The sequence below is a fragment of the Channa argus genome, unplaced genomic scaffold (genome assembly GCF_033026475.1).
Source record: "Channa argus isolate prfri unplaced genomic scaffold, Channa argus male v1.0 Contig014, whole genome shotgun sequence".
NCBI classification, from domain to species: Eukaryota; Metazoa; Chordata; class Actinopteri; order Anabantiformes; family Channidae; genus Channa; species Channa argus.
The window spans coordinates 403,515-426,107 of NW_027125233.1; the positions used below are offsets into that span (position 1 = coordinate 403,515).

A 22,593-nucleotide genomic window follows, 5' to 3' on the forward strand; every position below is an offset into this window, starting at 1 on the left:
TATTCATAGAAATTGTTCTATATTTTCATCAAATTTTGTTCTTTTATTGCTGTTTTGCTACTTTATTGGTTTGCCAACCATCGTGCTTCATTACTAGTAGACCATGTTACGGTCCTGGCCATATGTGTTGTTTTTATTTTCTTGTTCTTATAGGTGCCCTGCCTGATTGGCCGGATTTGGGGGAAGTACAGGAAGCTGATTGGTCCATCCTACACTTCCTGGAGTTTTAAAAGTACGGTTCCCAACAGCTAGCGAGGCTCTTTCTGGCATCAGCACCTGTTTGCTGTTCTTGGTTTCCAAACCTTATTTAGCATTTTTGAATTGTTAGGTTTTGTGCCGTGGTTTTGTTTATAAATTGTATATTTTGTAAATAGTATTAAATCTGTAGGGGTGAACTGCCATTTTCTTTGGACTGTTTTCACATCAGGGAGTTAGGGTTAGCGACTGTCTTTTGGTTTGTTTATTTCTATCAGGCTAGCTAGCACTTTCTGTGGGAAATGGCTTATTTTGTTTATTATGTTGGCCTTGGTTCGCCCTGAGTTGTAGTGTCATGTTTTGTTTGACACTTTCTTTCTTTTAAAATAAATATCATTCTGTTGGAACATCTCGATCCTGGATTTTGATTTGGGGATCGGAGAGGGAACATGCTAATTTATCTTTGTATGTTGCACCCTGAGCCCCTAGACAGGGGCGTAACCGACCAGTACAGTTATAGTACTTTGTACTTTGCCACATTTATCTTCTTCTTAGCAAGTGTCATGCATTCTGCTTCTCGAGCGTTTTTAAGAGCTGTTGATGATGTCAAATGCAGCTTACGGCCACACCGCTCTCTGAGCGCCCGATCTCGTCCGATCTCGGCAGCCAAATAGGGCCGGGCCTGGTTAGTACTTGGTAGGAAGACCGCCTGGGAATACCAGGTGCTGTAAGCTTTTTTGCTTGGGTTTACGGGCAGCACAAGCTGGTGTTACTGCCTATTTATTCATAGAAATTGTCCTATATTTTCATCAAATTTTGTTCTTTCATTGCTGTTTTGCTACTTTATTGGTTTGCCAACCATCGTGCTTCATTACTAGTAGACCATGTTACGGTCCTGGCCATATGTGTTGTTTTTATTTTCTTGTTCTTATAGGTGCCCTGCCTGATTGGCCGGATTTGGGGGCAGTACAGGAAGCTGATTGGTCCATCCTACACTTCCTGGAGTTTTAAAAGTACGGTTCCCAACAGCTAGCGAGGCTCTTTCTGGCATCAGCACCTGTTTGCTGTACTTGGTTTCCAAATCTTATGTAGCATTTTTGAATTGTTAGGTTTTGTGCCGTGGTTTTGTTTATAAATTGTATATTTTGTAAATAGTATTAAATCTGTAGGGGTGAACTGCCATTTTCTTTGGACTGTTTTCACATTAGGGAGTTAGGGTTAGCGACTGTCTTTTGGTTTGTTTATTTCTATCAGGCTAGCTAGCGCTTTCTGTGGGAAATGGCTTATTTTGTTTATTATGTTGGCCTTGGTTCGCCCTGAGTTGTAGTGTCATGTTTTGTTTGACACTTTCTTTCGTTTAAAATAAATATCATTCTGTTGGAACATCTCAATCCTGGATTTTGGTTTGAGGATCGGAGAGGGAACATGCAAATTTATCTTTGTATGTTTCACCCTGACCCCCTAGACAGGGGCGTAACAGACCAGTACAGTTATAGTACTTTGTACTTTGCCACATTTATCTTCTTCTTAGCAAGTGTCATGCATTCTGCTTCTCCAGCGTTTTTAAGAGCTGTTGATGATGTCAAATGCAGCTTACGGCCACACCGCTCTTTAAGCGCCCGATCTCGTCCGATCTCGGCAGCCAAATAGGGCCGGGCCTGGTTAGTACTTGGTAGGAAGACCGCCTGGGAATACCAGGTGCTGTAAGCTTTTTTGCTTGGGTTTACGGGCAGCACAAGCTGGTGTTACTGCCTATTTATTCATAGAAATTGTTCTATATTTTCATCAAATTTTGTTCTTTCATTGCTGTTTTGCTACTTTAATGGTTTGCCAACCATCGTGCTTCATTACTAGTAGACCATGTTACGGTCCTGGCCATATGTGTTGTTTTTATTTTCTTGTTCTTATAGGTGCCCTGCCTGATTGGCCGGATTTGGGGGAAGTACAGGAAGCTGATTGGTCCATGCTACACTTCCTGGAGTTTTAAAAGTACGGTTCCCAACAGCTAGCGAGGCTCTTTCTGGCAGTAGCACCTGTTTGCTGTTCTTGGTTTCCAAATCTTATTTAGCATTTTTGAATTGTTAGGTTTTGTGCCGTGGTTTTGTTTATAAATTGTATATTTTGTAAATAGTATTAAATCTGTAGGGGTGGACTGCCATTTTCTTTTGATTGTTTTCTCTTGTTTTCACATTAGGGAGTTAGGGTTAGCGACTGTCTTTTGGTTTGTTTATTTCTATCATGCTAGCTAGCACTTTCTGTGGGAAATGGATTATTTTGTTTATTATGTTGGCCTTGGTTCGCCCTGAGTTGTAGTGTCATGTTTTGTTTGACACTTTCTTTCGTTTAAAATAAATATCATTCTGTTGGAACATCTCAATCCTGGATTTTGGTTTGAGGATCGGAGAGGGAACATGCAAATTTATCTTTGTATGTTTCACCCTGACCCCCTAGACAGGGGCGTAACAGACCAGTACAGTTATAGTACTTTGTACTTTGCCACATTTATCTTCTTCTTAGCAAGTGTCATGCATTCTGCTTCTCCAGCGTTTTTAAGAGCTGTTGATGATGTCAAATGCAGCTTACGGCCACACCGCTCTCTAAGCGCCCGATCTCGTCCGATCTCGGCAGCCAAATAGAGCCGGGCCTGGTAAGTACTTGGTAGGAAGACCGCCTGGGAATACCAGGTGCTGTAAGCTTTTTTGCTTGGGTTTACGGGCAGCACAAGCTGGTGTTACTGCCTATTAATTCATAGAAATTGTTCTATATTTTCATCAAATTTTGTTCTTTCATTGCTGTTTTGCTACTTTATTGGTTTGCCAACCATCGTGCTTCATTACTAGTAGACCATGTTACGGTCCTGGCCATATGTGTTGTTTTTATTTTCTTGTTCTTATAGGTGCCCTGCCTGATTGGCCGGATTGGGGGGCAGTACAGGAAGCTGATTGGTCCATCCTACACTTCCTGGAGTTTTAAAAGTACGGTTCCCAACAGCTAGCGAGGCTCTTTCTGGCATCAGCACCTGTTTGCTGTTCTTGGTTTCTAAACCTTATTTAGCATTTTTGAATTGTTAGGTTTTGTGCCGTGGTTTTGTTTATAAATTGTATATTTTGTAAATAGTATTAAATCTGTAGGGGTGAACTGCCATTTTCTTTGGACTGTTTTCACATTAGGGAGTTAGGGTTAGCGACTGTCTTTTGGTTTGTTTATTTCTATCAGGCTAGCTAGCACTTTCTGTGGGAAATGGCTTATTTTGTTTATTATGTTGGCCTTGGTTCGCCCTGAGTTGTAGTGTCATGTTTTGTTTGACACTTTCTTTCGTTTAAAATAAATATCATTCTGTTGGAACATCTCGATCCTGGATTTTGGTTTGGGGATCGGAGAGGGAACATGCTAATTTATCTTTGTATGTTGCACCCTGAGCCCCTAGACAGGGGCGTAACAGACCAGTACAGTTATAGTACTTTGTACTTTGCCACATTTATCTTCTTCTTAGCAAGTGTCATGCATTCTGCTTCTCCAGCGTTTTTAAGAGCTGTTGATGATGTCAAATGCAGCTTACGGCCACACCGCTCTTTAAGCGCCCGATCTCGTCCGATCTCGGCAGCCAAATAGGGCCGGGCCTGGTTAGTACTTGGTAGGAAGACCGCCTGGGAATACCAGGTGCTGTAAGCTTTTTTGCTTGGGTTTACGGGCAGCACAAGCTGGTGTTACTGCCTATTTATTCATAGAAATTGTTCTATATTTTCATCAAATTTTGTTCTTTCATTGCTGTTTTGCTACTTTATTGGTTTGCCAACCATCGTGCTTCATTACTAGTAGACCATGTTACGGTCCTGGCCATATGTGTTGTTTTTATTTTCTTGTTCTTATAGGTGCCCTGCCTGATTGGCCGGATTTGGGGGAAGTACAGGAAGCTGATTGGTCCATCCTACACTTCCTGGAGTTTTAAAAGTACGGTTCCCAACAGCTAGCGAGGCTCTTTCTGGCATCAGCACCTGTTTGCTGTTCTTGGTTTCCAAACCTTATTTAGCATTTTTGAATTGTTAGGTTTTGTGCCGTGGTTTTGTTTATAAATTGTATATTTTGTAAATAGTATTAAATCTGTAGGGGTGAACTGCCATTTTCTTTGGACTGTTTTCACATTAGGGAGTTAGGGTTAGCGACTGTCTTTTGGTTTGTTTATTTTTATCAGGCTAGCTAGCACTTTCTGTGGGAAATGGCTTATTTTGTTTATTATGTTGGCCTTGGTTCGCCCTGAGTTGTAGTGTCATGTTTTGTTTGACACTTTCTTTCGTTTAAAATAAATATCTTTCTGTTGGAACATCTCGATCCTGGATTTTGGTTTGGGGATCGGAGAGGGAACATGCTAATTTATCTTTGTATGTTGCACCCTGAGCCCCTAGACAGGGGCGTAACAGACCAGTACAGTTATAGTACTTTGTACTTTGCCACATTTATCTTCTTCTTAGCGAGTGTCATGCATTCTGCTTCTCCAGCGTTTTTAAGAGCTGTTGATGATGTCAAATGCAGCTTACGGCCACACCGCTCTCTAAGCGCCCGATCTCGTCCGATCTCGGCAGCCAAATAGAGCCTGGCCTGATTAGTACTTGGTAGGAAGACCGCCTGGGAATACCAGGTGCTGTAAGCTTTTTTGCTTGGGTTTACGGGCAGCACAAGCTGGTGTTACTGCCTATTTATTCATAGAAATTGTTCTACATTTTCATCAAATTTTGTTCTTTCATTGCTGTTTTGCTACTTTATTGGTTTGCCAACCATCGTGCTTCATTACTAGTAGACCATGTTACGGTCCTGGCCATATGTGTTGTTTTTATTTTCTTGTTCTTATAGGTGCCCTGCCTGATTGGCCGGATTGGGGGGCAGTACAGGAAGCTGATTGGTCCATCCTACACTTCCTGGAGTTTTAAAAGTACGGTTCCCAACAGCTAGCGAGGCTCTTTCTGGCATCAGCACCTGTTTGCTGTTCTTGGTTTCTAAACCTTATTTAGCGTTTTGAATTGTTAGGTTTTGTGCCGTGGTTTTGTTTATAAATTGTATATTTTGTAAATAGTATTAAATCTGTAGGGGTGGACTGCCATTTTCTTTTGATTGTTTTCTCTTGTTTTCACATTAGGGAGTTAGGGTTAGCGAATGTCTTTTGGTTTGTTTATTTCTATCAGGCTAGCTAGCACTTTCTGTGGGAAATGGCTTATTTTGTTTATTATGTTGGCCTTGGTTCGCCCTGAGTTGTAGTGTCATGTTTTGTTTGACACTTTCTTTCGTTTAAAATAAATATCATTCTGTTGGAACATCTCGATCCTGGATTTTGGTTTGGGGATCGGAGAGGGAACATGCTAATTTATCTTTGTATGTTGCACCCTGACCCCCTAGACAGGGGCGTAACAGACCAGTACAGTTATAGTACTTTGTACTTTGCCACATTTATCTTCTTCTTAGCAAGTGTCATGCATTCTGCTTCTCCAGCGTTTTTAAGAGCTGTTGATGATGTCAAATGCAGCTTACGGCCACACCGCTCTCTAAGCGCCCGATCTCGTCCGATCTCGGCAGCCAAATAGAGCCGGGCCTGGTTAGTACTTGGTAGGAAGACCGCCTGGGAATACCAGGTGCTGTAAGCTTTTTTGCTTGGGTTTACGGGCAGCACAAGCTGGTGTTACTGCCTATTTATTCATAGAAATTGTTCTATATTTTCATCAAATTTTGTTCTTTCATTGCTGTTTTGCAACTTTATTGGTTTGTCAACCATCGTGCTTCTTTACTACTAGACCGGTACCGTTTTAGTACTTTGCCACATGTATCTTCTTCTTAGCGAATGTCATGCATTCTGCTTCTCCAGCGTTTTTAGGAGCTGTTGATGATATCAAATGCAGCTTACGGCCACACTGCTCTCGAAGCGCCCGATCTCGTCCGATCTCGGCAGCCAAATAGGGCCGGGCCTTGTTCGTACTTGGTAGGAAGACCGCCTGGGAATACCAGGTGCTGTAAGCTTTTTTGCTTGGGTTTACGGGCAGCACAAGCTGGTGTTACTGCCTATTTATTCATAGAAATTGTTCTATAATTTCATCAAATTTTGTTCTTTCATTGCGGTTTTGCTACTTTATTGGTTTTTCAACCATCGTGCTTCATTACTAGTAGACCATGTTACGGTCCTGGCCATATGTGTTGTTTTTATTTTGTTGTTCTTATAGGTGCCCTGCCTGATTGGCCGGATTGGGGGGCAGTACAGGAAGCTGATTGGTCCATCCTACACTTCCTGGAGTTTTAAAAGTACGGTTCCCAACAGCTAGCGAGGCTCTTTCTGGCAGCAGCACCTGTTTGCTGTTCTTGGTTTCCAAACCTTATTTAGCATTTTTGAATTGTTAGGTTTTGTGCCGTGGTTTTGTTTATAAATTGTATATTTTGTAAATAGTATTAGATCTGTAGGGGTGAACTGCCATTTTCTTTTGATTGTTTTCTCTTGTTTTCACAATAGGGAGTTAGGGTTAGCGACTGTTTTTTGGATTGTTTTTTTCTATCAGGCTAGCTAGCACTTTCTGTGGGAAATGGCTTATTTTGTTTATTATGTTGGCCTTGGTTCGCCCTGAGTTGTAGTGTCATGTTTTGTTTGACACTTTCTTTCGTTTAAAATAAATATCATTCTGTTGGAACATCTCAATCCTGGATTTTGGTTTGGGGATCAGAGAGGGAACATGCTAATTTATCTTTGTATGTTGCACCCTGACCCCCTAGACAGGGGCGTAACAGACCAGTACAGTTATAGTACTTTGTACTTTGCCACATTTATCTTCTTCTTAGCGAGTGTCATGCATTCTGCTTCTCCAGCATTTTTAGGAGCTGTTGATGATATCAAATGCAGCTTACGGCCACACTGCTCTCGAAGCGCCCGATCTCGTCCGATCTCGGCAGCCAAATAGAGCCGGGCCTGGTTAGTACTTGGTAGGAAGACCTCCTGGGAATACCAGGTGCTGTAAGCTTTTTTGCTTGGGTTTACGGGCAGCACAAGCTGGTGTTACTGCCTATTTATTCATAGAAATTGTTCTATATTTTCATCAAATTTGTTCTTTCATTGCGGTTTTGCTACTTTATTGGTTTGTCAACCATCGTGCTTCATTACTAGTAGACCATGTTACGGTCCTGGCCATATGTGTTGTTTTTATTTTGTTGTTCTTATAGGTGCCCTGCCTGATTGGCCGGATTGGGGGGCAGTACAGGAAGCTGATTGGTCCATCCTACACTTCCTGGAGTTTTAAAAGTACGGTTCCCAACAGCTAGCGAGGTCTTTCTGGCAGCAGCACCTGTTTGCTGTTCTTGGTTTCCAAACCTTATTTAGCATTTTTGAATTGTTAGGTTTTGTGCCGTGGTTTTGTTTATAAATTGTATATTTTGTAAATAGTATTAGATCTGTAGGGGTGAATTGCCATTTTCTTTTGATTGTTTTCTCTTGTTTTCACAATAGGGAGTTAGGGTTAGCGACTGTCTTTTGGTTTGTTTATTTCTATCAGGCTAGCTAGCACTTTCTGTGGGAAATGGCTTATTTTGTTTAATATGTTGGCCTTGGTTCGCCCTTAGTTGTAGTGTCATGTTTTGTTTGACACTTTTTTTCGTTTAAAATAAATATCATTCTGTTGGAACATCTCGATCCTGGATTTTGGTTTGGGAATCAGAGAGGGAACATGCTAATTTATCTTTGTATGTTGCACCCTTACCCCCTAGACAGGGGCGTAACAGACCAGTACAGTTATAGTACTTTGTACTTTGCCACATTTATCTTCTTCTTAGCAAGTGTCATGCATTTTGCTTCTCCAGGGTTTTTAAGAGCTGTTGATGATGTCAAATGCAGCTTACGGCCACACCGCTCTCTAAGCGCCCGATCTCGTCCGATCTCGACAGCCAAATAGAGCCGGGCCTGGTTAGTACTTGGTAGGAAGACCGCCTGGGAATACCAGGTGCTGTAAGCTTTTTTGCTTGGGTTTACGGGCAGCACAAGCTGGTGTTACTGCCCATTTATTCATAGAAATTGTTCTATATTTTCATCAAATTTTGTTCTTTCATTGCTGTTTTTCTACTTTATTGGTTTGTCAACCATCGTGCTTCATTACTAGTAGACCATGTTACGGTCCTGGCCATATGTGTTGTTTTTATTTTGTTGTTCTTATAGGTGCCCTGCCTGATTGGCCGGATTGGGGGGCAGTACAGGAAGCTGATTGGTCCATCCTACACTTCCTGGAGTTTTAAAAGTACGGTTCCCAACAGCTAGCGAGGCTCTTTCTGGCAGCAGCACCTGTTTGCTGTTCTTGGTTTCCAAACCTTATTTAGCATTTTTGAATTGTTAGGTTGTGTGCCGTGGTTTTGTTTATAAATTGTATATTTTGTAAATAGTATTAGATCTGTAGGGGTGAACTGCCATTTTCTTTGGACTGTTTTCACATTTGGGAGTTAGGGTTAGCGACTGTCTTTTGGATTGTTTATTTCTATCGGGCTAGCTAGCACTTTCTGTGGGAAATGGCTTATTTTGTTTATTATGTTGGCCTTGGTTCGCCCTGAGTTGTAGTGTCATGTTTTGTTTGACACTTTCTTTCGTTTAAAATGAATATCATTCTGTTGGAACATCTCGATCCTGGATTTTGGTTTGGGGATCGGAGAGGGAACATGCTAATTTATCTTTGTATGTTGCACCCTGACCCCCTGGACAGGGGCGTAACAGACCAGTACAGTTATAGTACTTTGTACTTTGCCACATTTATCTTCTTCTTAGCAAGTGTCATGCCTTCTGCTTCTCCAGCGTTTTTAAGAGCTGTTGATGATGTCAAATGCAGCTTACGGCCACACCGCTCTCTAAGCGCCCGATCTCGTCCGATCTCGGCAGCCAAATAGAGCCGGGCCTGGTTAGTACTTGGTAGGAAGACCGCCTGGGGATACCAGGTGCTGTAAGCTTTTTTGCTTGGGTTTACGGGCAGCACAAGCTGGTGTTACTGCCTATTTATTCATAGAAATTGTTCTATATTTTCATCAAATTTTGTTCTTTCATTGCTGTTTTGCTACTTTATTGGTTTGTCAACCATCGTGCTTCATTACTAGTAGACCATGTTACGGTCCTGGCCATATGTGTTGTTTTTATTTTCTCATTCTTATAGGTGCCCTGCCTGATTGGCCGGATTGAGGGGCAGTACAGGAAGCTGATTGGTCCATCCTACACTTCCTGGAGTTTTAAAAGTACGGTTCCCAACAGCTAGCGAGGCTCTTTCTGGCAGCAGCACCTGTTTGCTGTTCTTGGTTTCCAAACCTTATTTAGCATTTTTGAATTCTTAGGTTTTGTGCCGTGGTTTTGTTTATAAATTGTATATTTTGTAATTCGTATTAAATCTGTAGGGGTGAACAGCCATTTTCTTTTGATTGTTTTCTCTTGTTTTCACATTAGGGAGTTAGGGTTAGCGACTGTCTTTTGGTTTGTTTATTTCTATCAGGCTAGCTAGCACTTTCTGTGGGAAATGGCTTATTTTGTTTATTATGTTGGCCTTGGTTCGCCCTGAGTTGTAGTGTCATGTTTTGTTTGACACTTTCTTTCGTTTAAAATAAATATCATTCTGTTGGAACATCTCGATCCTGGATTTTGGTTTGGGGATCGGAGAGGGAACATGCTAATTTATCTTTGTATGTTGCACCCTGACCCCCTGGACAGGGGCCTAACAGACCAGTACAGTTATAGTACTTTGTACTTTGCCACATTTATCTTCTTCTTAGCAAGTTTCATGCATTCTGCTTCTCCAACGTTTTTATGCAGCTTACGGCCACACCGCTCTCTAAGCGCCCGATCTCGTCCGATCTCGGCAGCCAAATAGAGCCGGGCCTGGTTAGTACTTGGTAGGAAGACCGCCTGGGAATACCAGGTGCTGTAAGCTTTTTTGCTTGGGTTTACGGGCAGCACAAGCTGGTGTTACTGCCTATTTATTCATAGAAATTGTTCTATATTTTCATCAAATTTTGTTCTTTCATTGCTGTTTTGCTACTTTATTGGTTTTTCAAACATCGTGCTTCATTACTAGTAGACCATGTTACGGTCCTGGCCATATGTGTTGTTTTTATTTTGTTGTTCTTATAGGTGCCCTGCCTGATTGGCCGGATTGGGGGGCAGTACAGGAAGCTGATTGGTCCATCCTACACTTCCTGGAGTTTTAAAAGTACGGTTCCCAACAGCTAGCGAGGCTCTTTCTGGCAGCAGCACCTGTTTGCTGTTCTTGGTTTCCAAACTTTATTTAGCATTTTTGAATTGTTAGGTTTTATGCCGTGGTTTTGTTTATAAATTGTATATTTTGTAAATAGTATTAAATCTGTAGGGGTGAACAGCCATTTTCTTTGGACTGTTTTCACATTAGGGAGTTAGGGTTAGCGACTGTGTTTTGGTTTGTTTATTTCTATCAGGCTAGCTAGCACTTTCTGTGGGAAATGGCTTATTTTGTTTATTATGTTGGCCTTGGTTCGCCCTGAGTTGTAGTGTCATGTTTTGTTTGACACTTTCTTTCGTTTAAAATAAATATCATTCTGTTGGAACATCTCGATCCTGGATTTTGGTTTGGGGATCGGAGAGGGAACATGCTAATTTATCTTTGTATGTTGCACCCTGACCCCCTGGACAGGGGCCTAACAGACCAGTACAGTTATAGTACTTTGTACTTTGCCACATTTATCTTCGTCTTAGCAAGTTTCATGCATTCTGCTTCTCCAACGTTTTTAAGAGCTGTTGATGATGTCAAATGCAGCTTACGGCCACACCGCTCTCTAAGCGCCCGATCTCGTCCGATCTCGGCAGCCAAATAGAGCCGGGCCTGGTTAGTACTTGGTAGGAAGACCGCGTGGGAATACCAGGTGCTGTAAGCTTTTTTGCTTGGGTTTACGGGCAGCACAAGCTGGTGTTACTGCCTATTTATTCATAGAAATTGTTCTATATTTTCATCAAATTTTGTTCTTTCATTACTGTTTTGCTACTTTATTGGTTTGTCAACCATCGTGCTTCATTACTAGTAGACCATGTTACGGTCCTGGCCATATGTGTTGTTTTTGATATGTTGTTCTTATAGGTGCCCTGCCTGATTGGCCGGATTGAGGGGCAGTACAGGAAGCTGATTGGTCCATCCTACACTTCCTGGAGTTTTAAAAGTACGGTTCCCAACAGCTAGCGAGGCTCTTTCTGGCAGCAACACCTGTTTGCTGTTCTTGGTTTCCAAACCTTATTTAGCATTTTTGAATTGTTAGGTTTTGTGCCGTGGTTTTGTTTATAAATTGTATATTTTGTAATTCGTATTAAATCTGTAGGGGTGAACAGCCATTTTCTTTTGATTGTTTTCTCTTGTTTTCACATTAGGGAGTTAGGGTTAGCGACTGTCTTTTGGTTTGTTTATTTCTATCAGGCTAGCTAGCACTTTCTGTGGGAAATGGCTTATTTTGTTTATTATGTTGGCCTTGGTTCGCCCTGAGTTGTAGTGTCATGTTTTGTTTGACACTTTCTTTCGTTTAAAATAAATATCATTCTGTTGGAACATCTCGATCCTGGATTTTGGTTTGGGGATCGGAGAGGGAACATGCTAATTTATCTTTGTATGTTGCACCCTGACCCCCTGGACAGGGGCGTAACAGACCAGTACAGTTATAGTACTTTGTACTTTGCCACATTTATCTTCTTCTTAGCAAGTTTCATGCATTCTGCTTCTCCAACGTTTTTATGCAGCTTACGGCCACACAGCTCTCTAAGCGCCCGATCTCGTCCGATCTCGGCAGCCAAATAGAGCCGGGCCTGGTTAGTACTTGGTAGGAAGACCGCCTGGGAATACCAGGTGCTGTAAGCTTTTTTGCTTGGGTTTACGGGCAGCACAAGCTGGTGTTACTGCCTATTTATTCATAGAAATTGTTCTATATTTTCATCAAATTTTGTTCTTTCATTGCTGTTTTGCTACTTTATTGGTTTGTCAACCATCGTGCTTCCTTACTAGTAGACCATGTTACGGTCCTGGCCATATGTGTTGTTTTTATTTTGTTGTTCTTATAGGTGCCCTGCCTGATTGGCCGGATTGGGGGGCAGTACAGGAAGCTGATTGGTCCATCCTACACTTCCTGGAGTTTTAAAAGTACGGTTCCCAACAGCTAGCGAGGCTCTTTCTGGCAGCAGCACCTGTTTGCTGTTCTTGGTTTCCAAACTTTATTTAGCATTTTTGAATTGTTAGGTTTTATGCCGTGGTTTTGTTTATAAATTGTATATTTTGTAAATAGTATTAAATCTGTAGGGGTGAACTGCCATTTTCTTTGGATTGTTTTCACATTAGGGAGTTAGGGTTAGCGACTGTCTTTTGGTTTGTTTATTTCTATCAGGCTAGCTAGCACTTTCTGTGGGAAATGGCTTATTTTGTTTATTATGTTGGCCTTGGTTCGCCCTGAGTTGTAGTGTCATGTTTTGTTTGACACTTTCTTTCGTTTAAAATAAATATCATTCTGTTGGAACATCTCGATCCTGGATTTTGGTTTGGGGATCGGAGAGGGAACATGCTAATTTATCTTTGTATGTTGCACCCTGACCCCCTGGACAGGGGCGTAACAGACCAGTACAGTTATAGTACTTTGTACTTTGCCACATTTATCTTCTTCTTAGCAAGTGTCATGCAATCTGCTTCTCCAGCGTTTTTAAGAGCTGTTGATGATGTCAAATGCAGCTTACGGCCACACCGCTCTCTAAGCGCCCGATCTCGTCCGATCTCGGCAGCCAAATAGAGCCGGGCCTGGTTAGTACTTGGTAGGAAGACCGCCTGGGAATACCAGGTGCTGTAAGCTTTTTTGCTTGGGTTTACGGGCAGCACAAGCTGGTGTTACTGCCTATTTATTCATAGAAATTGTTCTATATTTTCATCAAATTTTGTTCTTTCATTGCTGTTTTGCTACTTTATTGGTTTTTCAACCATCGTGCTTCATTACTAGTAGACCATGTTACGGTCCTGGCCATATGTGTTGTTTTTATTTTCTCGTTCTTATAGGTGCCCTGCCTGATTGGCCGGATTGAGGGGCAGTACAGGAAGCTGATTGGTCCATCCTACACTTCCTGGAGTTTTAAAAGTACGGTTCCCAACAGCTAGCGAGGCTCTTTCTGGCAGCAGCACCTGTTTGCTGTTCTTGGTTTCCAAACCTTATTTAGCATTTTTGAATTGTTAGGTTTTGTGCCGTGGTTTTGTTTATAAATTGTATATTTTGTAATTCGTATTAAATCTGTAGGGGTGAACAGCCATTTTCTTTTGATTGTTTTCTCTTGTTTTCACATTAGGGAGTTAGGGTTAGCGACTGTCTTTTGGTTTGTTTATTTCTATCAGGCTAGCTAGCACTTTCTGTGGGAAATGGCTTATTTTGTTTATTATGTTGGCCTTGGTTCGCCCTGAGTTGTAGTGTCATGTTTTGTTTGACACTTTCTTTCGTTTAAAATAAATATCATTCTGTTGGAACATCTCGGTCCTGGATTTTGGTTTGGGGATCGGAGAGGGAACATGCTAATTTATCTTTGTATGTTGCACCCTGACCCCCTGGACAGGGGCGTAACAGACCAGTACAGTTATAGTACTTTGTACTTTGCCACATTTATCTTCTTCTTAGCAAGTGTCATGCATTCTGCTTCTCCAGCGTTTTTAAGAGCTGTTGATGATGTCAAATGCAGCTTACGGCCACACCGCTCTCTAAGCGCCCGATCTCGTCCGATCTCGGCAGCCAAATAGAGCCGGGCCTGGTTAGTACTTGGTAGGAAGACCGCGTGGGAATACCAGGTGCTGTAAGCTTTTTTGCTTGGGTTTACGGGCAGCACAAGCTGGTGTTACTGCCTATTTATTCATAGAAATTGTTCTATATTTTCATCAAATTTTGTTCTTTCATTGCTGTTTTGCTACTTTATTGGTTTGTCAACCATCGTGCTTCATTACTAGTAGACCATGTTACGGTCCTGGCCATATGTGTTGTTTTTATTTTCTCGTTCTTATAGGTGCCCTGCCTGATTGGCCGGATTGAGGGGCAGTACAGGAAGCTGATTGGTCCATCCTACACTTCCTGGAGTTTTAAAAGTACGGTTCCCAACAGCTAGCGAGGCTCTTTCTGGCAGCAGCACCTGTTTGCTATTCTTGGTTTCCAAACCTTATTTAGCATTTTTGAATTCTTAGGTTTTGTGCCGTGGTTTTGTTTATAAATTGTATATTTTGTAATTCGTATTAAATCTGTAGGGGTGAACAGCCATTTTCTTTTGATTGTTTTCTCTTGTTTTCACATTAGGGAGTTAGGGTTAGCGACTGTCTTTTGGTTTGTTTATTTCTATCAGGCTAGCTAGCACTTTCTGTGGGAAATGGCTTATTTTGTTTATTATGTTGGCCTTGGTTCGCCCTGAGTTGTAGTGTCATGTTTTGTTTGACACTTTCTTTCGTTTAAAATAAATATCATTCTGTTGGAACATCTCGATCCTGGATTTTGGTTTGGGGATCGGAGAGGGAACATGCTAATTTATCTTTGTATGTTGCACCCTGACCCCCTGGACAGGGGCGTAACAGACCAGTACAGTTATAGTACTTTGTACTTTGCCACATTTGTCTTTTTCTTAGCAAGTGTCATGCATTCTGCTTCTCCAGTGTTTTTAAGAGCTGTTGATGATGTCAAATGCAGCTTACGGCCACACCGCTCTCTAAGCGCCCAATCTCGTCCGATCTCGGCAGCCAAATAGAGCCGGGCCTGGTTAGTACTTGGTAGGAAGACCGTCTGGGAATACCAGGTGCTGTAAGCTTTTTTGCTTGGGTTTACGGGCAGCACAAGCTGGTGTTACTGCCTATTTATTCATAGAAATTGTTCTATATTTTCATCAAATTTTGTTCTTTCATTGCTGTTTTGCTACTTTATTGGTTTTTCAACCATCGTGCTTCATTACTAGTAGACCATGTTACGGTCCTGGCCATATGTGTTGTTTTTGATTTGTTGTTCTTATAGGTGCCCTGCCTGATTGGCCGGATTGGGGGGCAGTACAGGAAGCTGATTGGTCCATCCTACACTTCCTGGAGTTTTAAAAGTACGGTTCCCAACAGCTAGCGAGGCTCTTTCTGGCAGCAGCACCTGTTTGCTGTTCTTGGTTTCCAAACCTTATTTAGCATTTTTGATTTGTTAGGTTTTTTGCCGTGGTTTTGTTTATAAATTGTATATTTTGTAATTCGTATTAAATCTGTAGGGGTGAACAGCCATTTTCTTTTGATTGTTTTCTCTTGTTTTCACATTAGGGAGTTAGGGTTAGCGACTGTCTTTTGGATTGTTTATTTCTATCAGGCTAGCTAGCACTTTCTGTGGGAAATGGCTTATTTTGTTTATTATGTTGGCCTTGGTTTGCCCTGAGTTGTAGTGTCATGTTTTGTTTGACACTTTCTTTCGTTTAAAATAAATATCATTCTGTTGGAACATCTCGATCCTGGATTTTGGTTTGGGGATCGGAGAGGGAACATGCTAATTTATCTTTGTATGTTGCACCCTGACCCCCTGGACAGGGGCGTAACAGACCAGTACAGTTATAGTACTTTGTACTTTGCCACATTTATCTTCGTCTTAGCAAGTTTCATGCATTCTGCTTCTCCAACGTTTTTAAGAGCTGTTGATGATGTCAAATGCAGCTTACGGCCACACCGCTCTCTAAGCGCCCGATCTCGTCCGATCTCGGCAGCCAAATAGAGCCGGGCCTGGTTAGTACTTGGTAGGAAGACCGCGTGGGAATACCAGGTGCTGTAAGCTTTTTTGCTTGGGTTTACGGGCAGCACAAGCTGGTGTTACTGCCTATTTATTCATAGAAATTGTTCTATATTTTCATCAAATTTTGTTCTTTCATTACTGTTTTGCTACTTTATTGGTTTGTCAACCATCGTGCTTCATTACTAGTAGACCATGTTACGGTCCTGGCCATATGTGTTGTTTTTGATATGTTGTTCTTATAGGTGCCCTGCCTGATTGGCCGGATTGAGGGGCAGTACAGGAAGCTGATTGGTCCATCCTACACTTCCTGGAGTTTTAAAAGTACGGTTCCCAACAGCTAGCGAGGCTCTTTCTGGCAGTAACACCTGTTTGCTGTTCTTGGTTTCCAAACCTTATTTAGCATTTTTGAATTGTTAGGTTTTGTGCCGTGGTTTTGTTTATAAATTGTATATTTTGTAAATAGTATTAAATCTGTAGGGGTGAACAGCCATTTTCTTTGGACTGTTTTCACATTAGGGAGTTAGGGTTAGCGACTGTCTTTTGGTTTGTTTATTTCTATCAGGCTAGCTAGCACTTTCTGTGGGAAATGGCTTATTTTGTTTATTATGTTGGCCTTGGTTCGCCCTGAGTTGTAGTGTCATGTTTTGTTTGACACTTTCTTTCGTTTAAAATGAATATCATTCTGTTGGAACATCTCGATCCTGGATTTTGGTTTGGGGATCGGAGAGGGAACATGCTAATTTATCTTTGTATGTTGCACCCTGACCCCCTGGACAGGGGCGTAACAGACCAGTACAGTTATAGTACTTTGTACTTTGCCACATTTATCTTCTTCTTAGCAAGTGTCATGCATTCTGCTTCTCCAGCGTTTTTAAGAGCTGTTGATGATGTCAAATGCAGCTTACGGCCACACCGCTCTCTAAGCGCCCGATCTCGTCCGATCTCGGCAGCCAAATAGAGCCGGGCCTGGTTAGTACTTGGTAGGAAGACCGCGTGGGAATACCAGGTGCTGTAAGCTTTTTTGCTTGGGTTTACGGGCAGCACAAGCTGGTGTTACTGCCTATTTATTCATAGAAATTGTTCTATATTTTCATCAAATTTTGTTCTTTCATTGCTGTTTTGCTACTTTATTGGTTTGTCAACCATCGTGCTTCATTACTAGTAGACCATGTTACGGTCCTGGCCATATGTGTTGTTTTTATTTTCTCGTTCTTATAGGTGCCCTGCCTGATTGGCCGGATTGAGGGGCAGTACAGGAAGCTGATTGGTCCATCCTACACTTCCTTGAGTTTTAAAAGTACGGTTCCCAACAGCTAGCGAGGCTCTTTCTGGCAGCAGCACCTGTTTGCTATTCTTGGTTTCCAAACCTTATTTAGCATTTTTGAATTCTTAGGTTTTGTGCCGTGGTTTTGTTTATAAATTGTATATTTTGTAATTCGTATTAAATCTGTAGGGGTGAACAGCCATTTTCTTTTGATTGTTTTCTCTTGTTTTCACATTAGGGAGTTAGGGTTAGCGACTGTCTTTTGGTTTGTTTATTTCTATCAGGCTAGCTAGCACTTTCTGTGGGAAATGGCTTATTTTGTTTATTATGTTGGCCTTGGTTCGCCCTGAGTTGTAGTGTCATGTTTTGTTTGACACTTTCTTTCGTTTAAAATAAATATCATTCTGTTGGAACATCTCGATCCTGGATTTTGGTTTGGGGATCGGAGAGGGAACATGCTAATTTATCTTTGTATGTTGCACCCTGACCCCCTGGACAGGGGCGTAACAGACCAGTACAGTTATAGTACTTTGTACTTTGCCACATTTATCTTCTTCTTAGCAAGTGTCATGCAATCTGCTTCTCCAGCGTTTTTAAGAGCTGTTGATGATGTCAAATGCAGCTTACGGCCACACCGCTCTCTAAGCGCCCGATCTCGTCCGATCTCGGCAGCCAAATAGAGCCGGGCCTGGTTAGTACTTGGTAGGAAGACCGCCTGGGAATACCAGGTGCTGTAAGCTTTTTTGCTTGGGTTTACGGGCAGCACAAGCTGGTGTTACTGCCTATTTATTCATAGAAATTGTTCTATATTTTCATCAAATTTTGTTCTTTCATTGCTGTTTTGCTACTTTATTGGTTTTTCAACCATCGTGCTTCATTACTAGTAGACCATGTTACGGTCCTGGCCATATGTGTTGTTTTTATTTTCTCGTTCTTATAGGTGCCCTGCCTGATTGGCCGGATTGAGGGGCAGTACAGGAAGCTGATTGGTCCATCCTACACTTCCTGGAGTTTTAAAAGTACGGTTCCCAACAGCTAGCGAGGCTTTTTCTGGCAGCAGCACCTGTTTGCTGTTCTTGGTTTCCAAACCTTATTTAGCATTTTTGAATTGTTAGGTTTTGTGCCGTGGTTTTGTTTATAAATTGTATATTTTGTAATTCGTATTAAATCTGTAGGGGTGAACAGCCATTTTCTTTTGATTGTTTTCTCTTGTTTTCACATTAGGGAGTTAGGGTTAGCGACTGTCTTTTGGTTTGTTTATTTCTATCAGGCTAGCTAGCACTTTCTGTGGGAAATGGCTTATTTTGTTTATTATGTTGGCCTTGGTTCGCCCTGAGTTGTAGTGTCATGTTTTGTTTGACACTTTCTTTCGTTTAAAATAAATATCATTCTGTTGGAACATCTCGGTCCTGGATTTTGGTTTGGGGATCGGAGAGGGAACATGCTAATTTATCTTTGTATGTTGCACCCTGACCCCCTGGACAGGGGCGTAACAGACCAGTACAGTTATAGTACTTTGTACTTTGCCACATTTATCTTCTTCTTAGCAAGTGTCATGCATTCTGCTTCTCCAGCGTTTTTAAGAGCTGTTGATGATGTCAAATGCAGCTTACGGCCACACCGCTCTCTAAGCGCCCGATCTCGTCCGATCTCGGCAGCCAAATAGAGCCGGGCCTGGTTAGTACTTGGTAGGAAGACCGCCTGGGAATACCAGGTGCTGTAAGCTTTTTTGCTTGGGTTTACGGGCAGCACAAGCTGGTGTTACTGCCTATTTATTCATAGAAATTGTTCTATATTTTCATCAAATTTTGTTCTTTCATTGCTGTTTTGCTACTTTATTGGTTTTTCAACCATCGTGCTTCATTACTAGTAGACCATGTTACGGTCCTGGCCATATGTGTTGTTTTTGATATGTTGTTCTTATAGGTGCCCTGCCTGATTGGCCGGATTGAGGGGCAGTACAGGAAGCTGATTGGTCCATCCTACACTTCCTGGAGTTTTAAAAGTACGGTTCCCAACAGCTAGCGAGGCTCTTTCTGGCAGCAGCACCTGTTTGCTGTTCTTGGTTTCCAAACCTTATTTAGCATTTTTGAATTGTTAGGTTTTGTGCCGTGGTTTTGTTTATAAATTGTATATTTTGTAAATAGTATTAAATCTGTAGGGGTGAACAGCCATTTTCTTTGGACTGTTTTCACATTAGGGAGTTAGGGTTAGCGACTGTCTTTTGGTTTGTTTATTTCTATCAGGCTAGCTAGCACTTTCTGTGGGAAATGGCTTATTTTGTTTATTATGTTGGCCTTGGTTCGCCCTGAGTTGTAGTGTCATGTTTTGTTTGACACTTTCTTTCGTTTAAAATGAATATCATTCTGTTGGAACATCTCGATCCTGGATTTTGGTTTGGGGATCGGAGAGGGAACATGCTAATTTATCTTTGTATGTTGCACCCTGACCCCCTGGACAGGGGCGTAACAGACCAGTACAGTTATAGTACTTTGTACTTTGCCACATTTGTCTTCCTCTTAGCAAGTGTCATGCATTCTGCTTCTCCAGTGTTTTTAAGAGCTGTTGATGATGTCAAATGCAGCTTACGGCCACACAGCTCTCTAAGTGCCCAATCTCGTCCGATCTCGGCAGCCAAATAGAGCCGGGCCTGGTTAGTACTTGGTAGGAAGACCACCTGGGAGTACCAGGTGCTGTAAGCTTTTTTGCTTGGGTTTACGGGCAGCACAAGCTGGTGTTACTGCCTATTTATTCATAGAAATTGTTCTATATTTTCATCAAATTTTGTTCTTTCATTGCTGTTTTGCTACTTTATTGGTTTTTCAACCATCGTGCTTCATTACTAGTAGACCATGTTACGGTCCTGGCCATATGTGTTGTTTTTATTTTCTCGTTCTTATAGGTGCCCTGCCTGATTGGCCGGATTGAGGGGCAGTACAGGAAGCTGATTGGTCCATCCTACACTTCCTGGAGTTTTAAAAGTACGGTTCCCAACAGCTAGCGAGGCTCTTTCTGGCAGTAACACCTGTTTGCTGTTCTTGGTTTCCAAACCTTATTTAGCATTTTTGAATTGTTAGGTTTTGTGCCGTGGTTTTGTTTATAAATTGTATATTTTGTAATTCGTATTAAATCTGTAGGGGTGAACAGCCATTTTCTTTTGATTGTTTTCTCTTGTTTTCACATTAGGGAGTTAGGGTTAGCGACTGTGTTTTGGTTTGTTTATTTCTATCAGGCTAGCTAGCACTTTCTGTGGGAAATGGCTTATTTTGTTTATTATGTTGGCCTTGGTTCGCCCTGAGTTGTAGTGTCATGTTTTGTTTGACACTTTCTTTCGTTTAAAATAAATATCATTCTGTTGGAACATCTCGATCCTGGATTTTGGTTTGGGGATCGGAGAGGGAACATGCTAATTTATCTTTGTATGTTGCACCCTGACCCCCTGGACAGGGGCGTAACAGACCAGTACAGTTATAGTACTTTGTACTTTGCCACATTTATCTTCTTCTTAGCAAGTGTCATGCATTCTGCTTCTCCAGCGTTTTTAAGAGCTGTTGATGATGTCAAATGCAGCTTACGGCCACACCGCTCTCTAAGCGCCCGATCTCGTCCGATCTCGGCAGCCAAATAGAGCCGGGCCTGGTTAGTACTTGGTAGGAAGACCGCCTGGGAATACCAGGTGCTGTAAGCTTTTTTGCTTGGGTTTACGGGCAGCACAAGCTGGTGTTACTGCCTATTTATTCATAGAAATTGTTCTATATTTTCATCAAATTTTGTTCTTTCATTGCTGTTTTGCTACTTTATTGGTTTTTCAACCATCGTGCTTCATTACTAGTAGACCATGTTACGGTCCTGGCCATATGTGTTGTTTTTGATATGTTGTTCTTATAGGTGCCCTGCCTGATTGGCCGGATTGAGGGGCAGTACAGGAAGCTGATTGGTCCATCCTACACTTCCTGGAGTTTTAAAAGTACGGTTCCCAACAGCTAGCGAGGCTCTTTCTGGCAGCAGCACCTGTTTGCTGTTCTTGGTTTCCAAACCTTATTTAGCATTTTTGAATTGTTAGGTTTTGTGCCGTGGTTTTGTTTATAAATTGTATATTTTGTAAATAGTATTAAATCTGTAGGGGTGAACAGCCATTTTCTTTGGACTGTTTTCACATTAGGGAGTTAGGGTTAGCGACTGTCTTTTGGTTTGTTTATTTCTATCAGGCTAGCTAGCACTTTCTGTGGGAAATGGCTTATTTTGTTTATTATGTTGGCCTTGGTTCGCCCTGAGTTGTAGTGTCATGTTTTGTTTGACACTTTCTTTCGTTTAAAATGAATATCATTCTGTTGGAACATCTCGATCCTGGATTTTGGTTTGGGGATCGGAGAGGGAACATGCTAATTTATCTTTGTATGTTGCACCCTGACCCCCTGGACAGGGGCGTAACAGACCAGTACAGTTATAGTACTTTGTACTTTGCCACATTTGTCTTCTTCTTAGCAAGTGTCATGCATTCTGCTTCTCCAGTGTTTTTAAGAGCTGTTGATGATGTCAAATGCAGCTTACGGCCACACAGCTCTCTAAGCGCCCAATCTCGTCCGATCTCGGCAGCCAAATAGAGCCGGGCCTGGTTAGTACTTGGTAGGAAGACCACCTGGGAATACCAGGTGCTGTAAGCTTTTTTGCTTGGGTTTACGGGCAGCACAAGCTGGTGTTACTGCCTATTTATTCATAGAAATTGTTCTATATTTTCATCAAATTTTGTTCTTTCATTGCTGTTTTGCTACTTTATTGGTTTTTCAACCATCGTGCTTCATTACTAGTAGACCATGTTACGGTCCTGGCCATATGTGTTGTTTTTATTTTCTCGTTCTTATAGGTGCCCTGCCTGATTGGCCGGATTGAGGGGCAGTACAGGAAGCTGATTGGTCCATCCTACACTTCCTGGAGTTTTAAAAGTACGGTTCCCAACAGCTAGCGAGGCTCTTTCTGGCAGTAACACCTGTTTGCTGTTCTTGGTTTCAAACCTTATTTAGCATTTTTGAATTGTTAGGTTTTGTGCCGTGGTTTTGTTTATAAATTGTATATTTTGTAATTCGTATTAAATCTGTAGGGGTGAACAGCCATTTTCTTTTGATTGTTTTCTCTTGTTTTCACATTAGGGAGTTAGGGTTAGCGACTGTCTTTTGGTTTGTTTATTTCTATCAGGCTAGCTAGCACTTTCTGTGGGAAATGGCTTATTTTGTTTATTATGTTGGCCTTGGTTCGCCCTGAGTTGTAGTGTCATGTTTTGTTTGACACTTTCTTTCGTTTAAAATAAATATCATTCTGTTGGAACATCTCGGTCCTGGATTTTGGTTTGGGGATCGGAGAGGGAACATGCTAATTTATCTTTGTATGTT

General features: G+C 41.7%; 23 pseudogenes; all 23 read left to right on the forward strand.

The window, feature by feature from the left end:
* Window positions 1–810: 810 nt before the first annotated feature.
* On the forward strand, window positions 811–929 carry LOC137112423 (5S ribosomal RNA; annotated as a pseudogene).
* An 857-nt stretch (window positions 930–1,786) lies between these two features.
* LOC137112987 (5S ribosomal RNA) lies at window positions 1,787–1,905 on the forward strand (annotated as a pseudogene).
* An 867-nt stretch (window positions 1,906–2,772) lies between these two features.
* Window positions 2,773–2,891, forward strand: LOC137113119 (5S ribosomal RNA; annotated as a pseudogene).
* Window positions 2,892–3,748: 857 nt separating this feature from the next.
* Window positions 3,749–3,867, forward strand: LOC137112988 (5S ribosomal RNA; annotated as a pseudogene).
* Window positions 3,868–4,724: 857 nt separating this feature from the next.
* LOC137112574 (5S ribosomal RNA) lies at window positions 4,725–4,843 on the forward strand (annotated as a pseudogene).
* Window positions 4,844–5,709: 866 nt separating this feature from the next.
* LOC137112813 (5S ribosomal RNA) lies at window positions 5,710–5,828 on the forward strand (annotated as a pseudogene).
* A 251-nt stretch (window positions 5,829–6,079) lies between these two features.
* Window positions 6,080–6,198, forward strand: LOC137112665 (5S ribosomal RNA; annotated as a pseudogene).
* Window positions 6,199–7,065: 867 nt separating this feature from the next.
* LOC137113105 (5S ribosomal RNA) lies at window positions 7,066–7,184 on the forward strand (annotated as a pseudogene).
* An 865-nt stretch (window positions 7,185–8,049) lies between these two features.
* LOC137113203 (5S ribosomal RNA) lies at window positions 8,050–8,168 on the forward strand (annotated as a pseudogene).
* Window positions 8,169–9,025: 857 nt separating this feature from the next.
* On the forward strand, window positions 9,026–9,144 carry LOC137112494 (5S ribosomal RNA; annotated as a pseudogene).
* Window positions 9,145–9,990: 846 nt separating this feature from the next.
* LOC137112814 (5S ribosomal RNA) lies at window positions 9,991–10,109 on the forward strand (annotated as a pseudogene).
* An 857-nt stretch (window positions 10,110–10,966) lies between these two features.
* On the forward strand, window positions 10,967–11,085 carry LOC137113059 (5S ribosomal RNA; annotated as a pseudogene).
* An 846-nt stretch (window positions 11,086–11,931) lies between these two features.
* On the forward strand, window positions 11,932–12,050 carry LOC137112558 (5S ribosomal RNA; annotated as a pseudogene).
* An 857-nt stretch (window positions 12,051–12,907) lies between these two features.
* LOC137112815 (5S ribosomal RNA) lies at window positions 12,908–13,026 on the forward strand (annotated as a pseudogene).
* An 867-nt stretch (window positions 13,027–13,893) lies between these two features.
* Window positions 13,894–14,012, forward strand: LOC137113060 (5S ribosomal RNA; annotated as a pseudogene).
* Window positions 14,013–14,879: 867 nt separating this feature from the next.
* Window positions 14,880–14,998, forward strand: LOC137112577 (5S ribosomal RNA; annotated as a pseudogene).
* An 867-nt stretch (window positions 14,999–15,865) lies between these two features.
* On the forward strand, window positions 15,866–15,984 carry LOC137113061 (5S ribosomal RNA; annotated as a pseudogene).
* An 857-nt stretch (window positions 15,985–16,841) lies between these two features.
* On the forward strand, window positions 16,842–16,960 carry LOC137113062 (5S ribosomal RNA; annotated as a pseudogene).
* Window positions 16,961–17,827: 867 nt separating this feature from the next.
* Window positions 17,828–17,946, forward strand: LOC137112816 (5S ribosomal RNA; annotated as a pseudogene).
* An 867-nt stretch (window positions 17,947–18,813) lies between these two features.
* Window positions 18,814–18,932, forward strand: LOC137112818 (5S ribosomal RNA; annotated as a pseudogene).
* Window positions 18,933–19,789: 857 nt separating this feature from the next.
* On the forward strand, window positions 19,790–19,908 carry LOC137112685 (5S ribosomal RNA; annotated as a pseudogene).
* An 867-nt stretch (window positions 19,909–20,775) lies between these two features.
* LOC137112820 (5S ribosomal RNA) lies at window positions 20,776–20,894 on the forward strand (annotated as a pseudogene).
* An 857-nt stretch (window positions 20,895–21,751) lies between these two features.
* On the forward strand, window positions 21,752–21,870 carry LOC137112662 (5S ribosomal RNA; annotated as a pseudogene).
* Window positions 21,871–22,593: the final 723 nt, after the last annotated feature.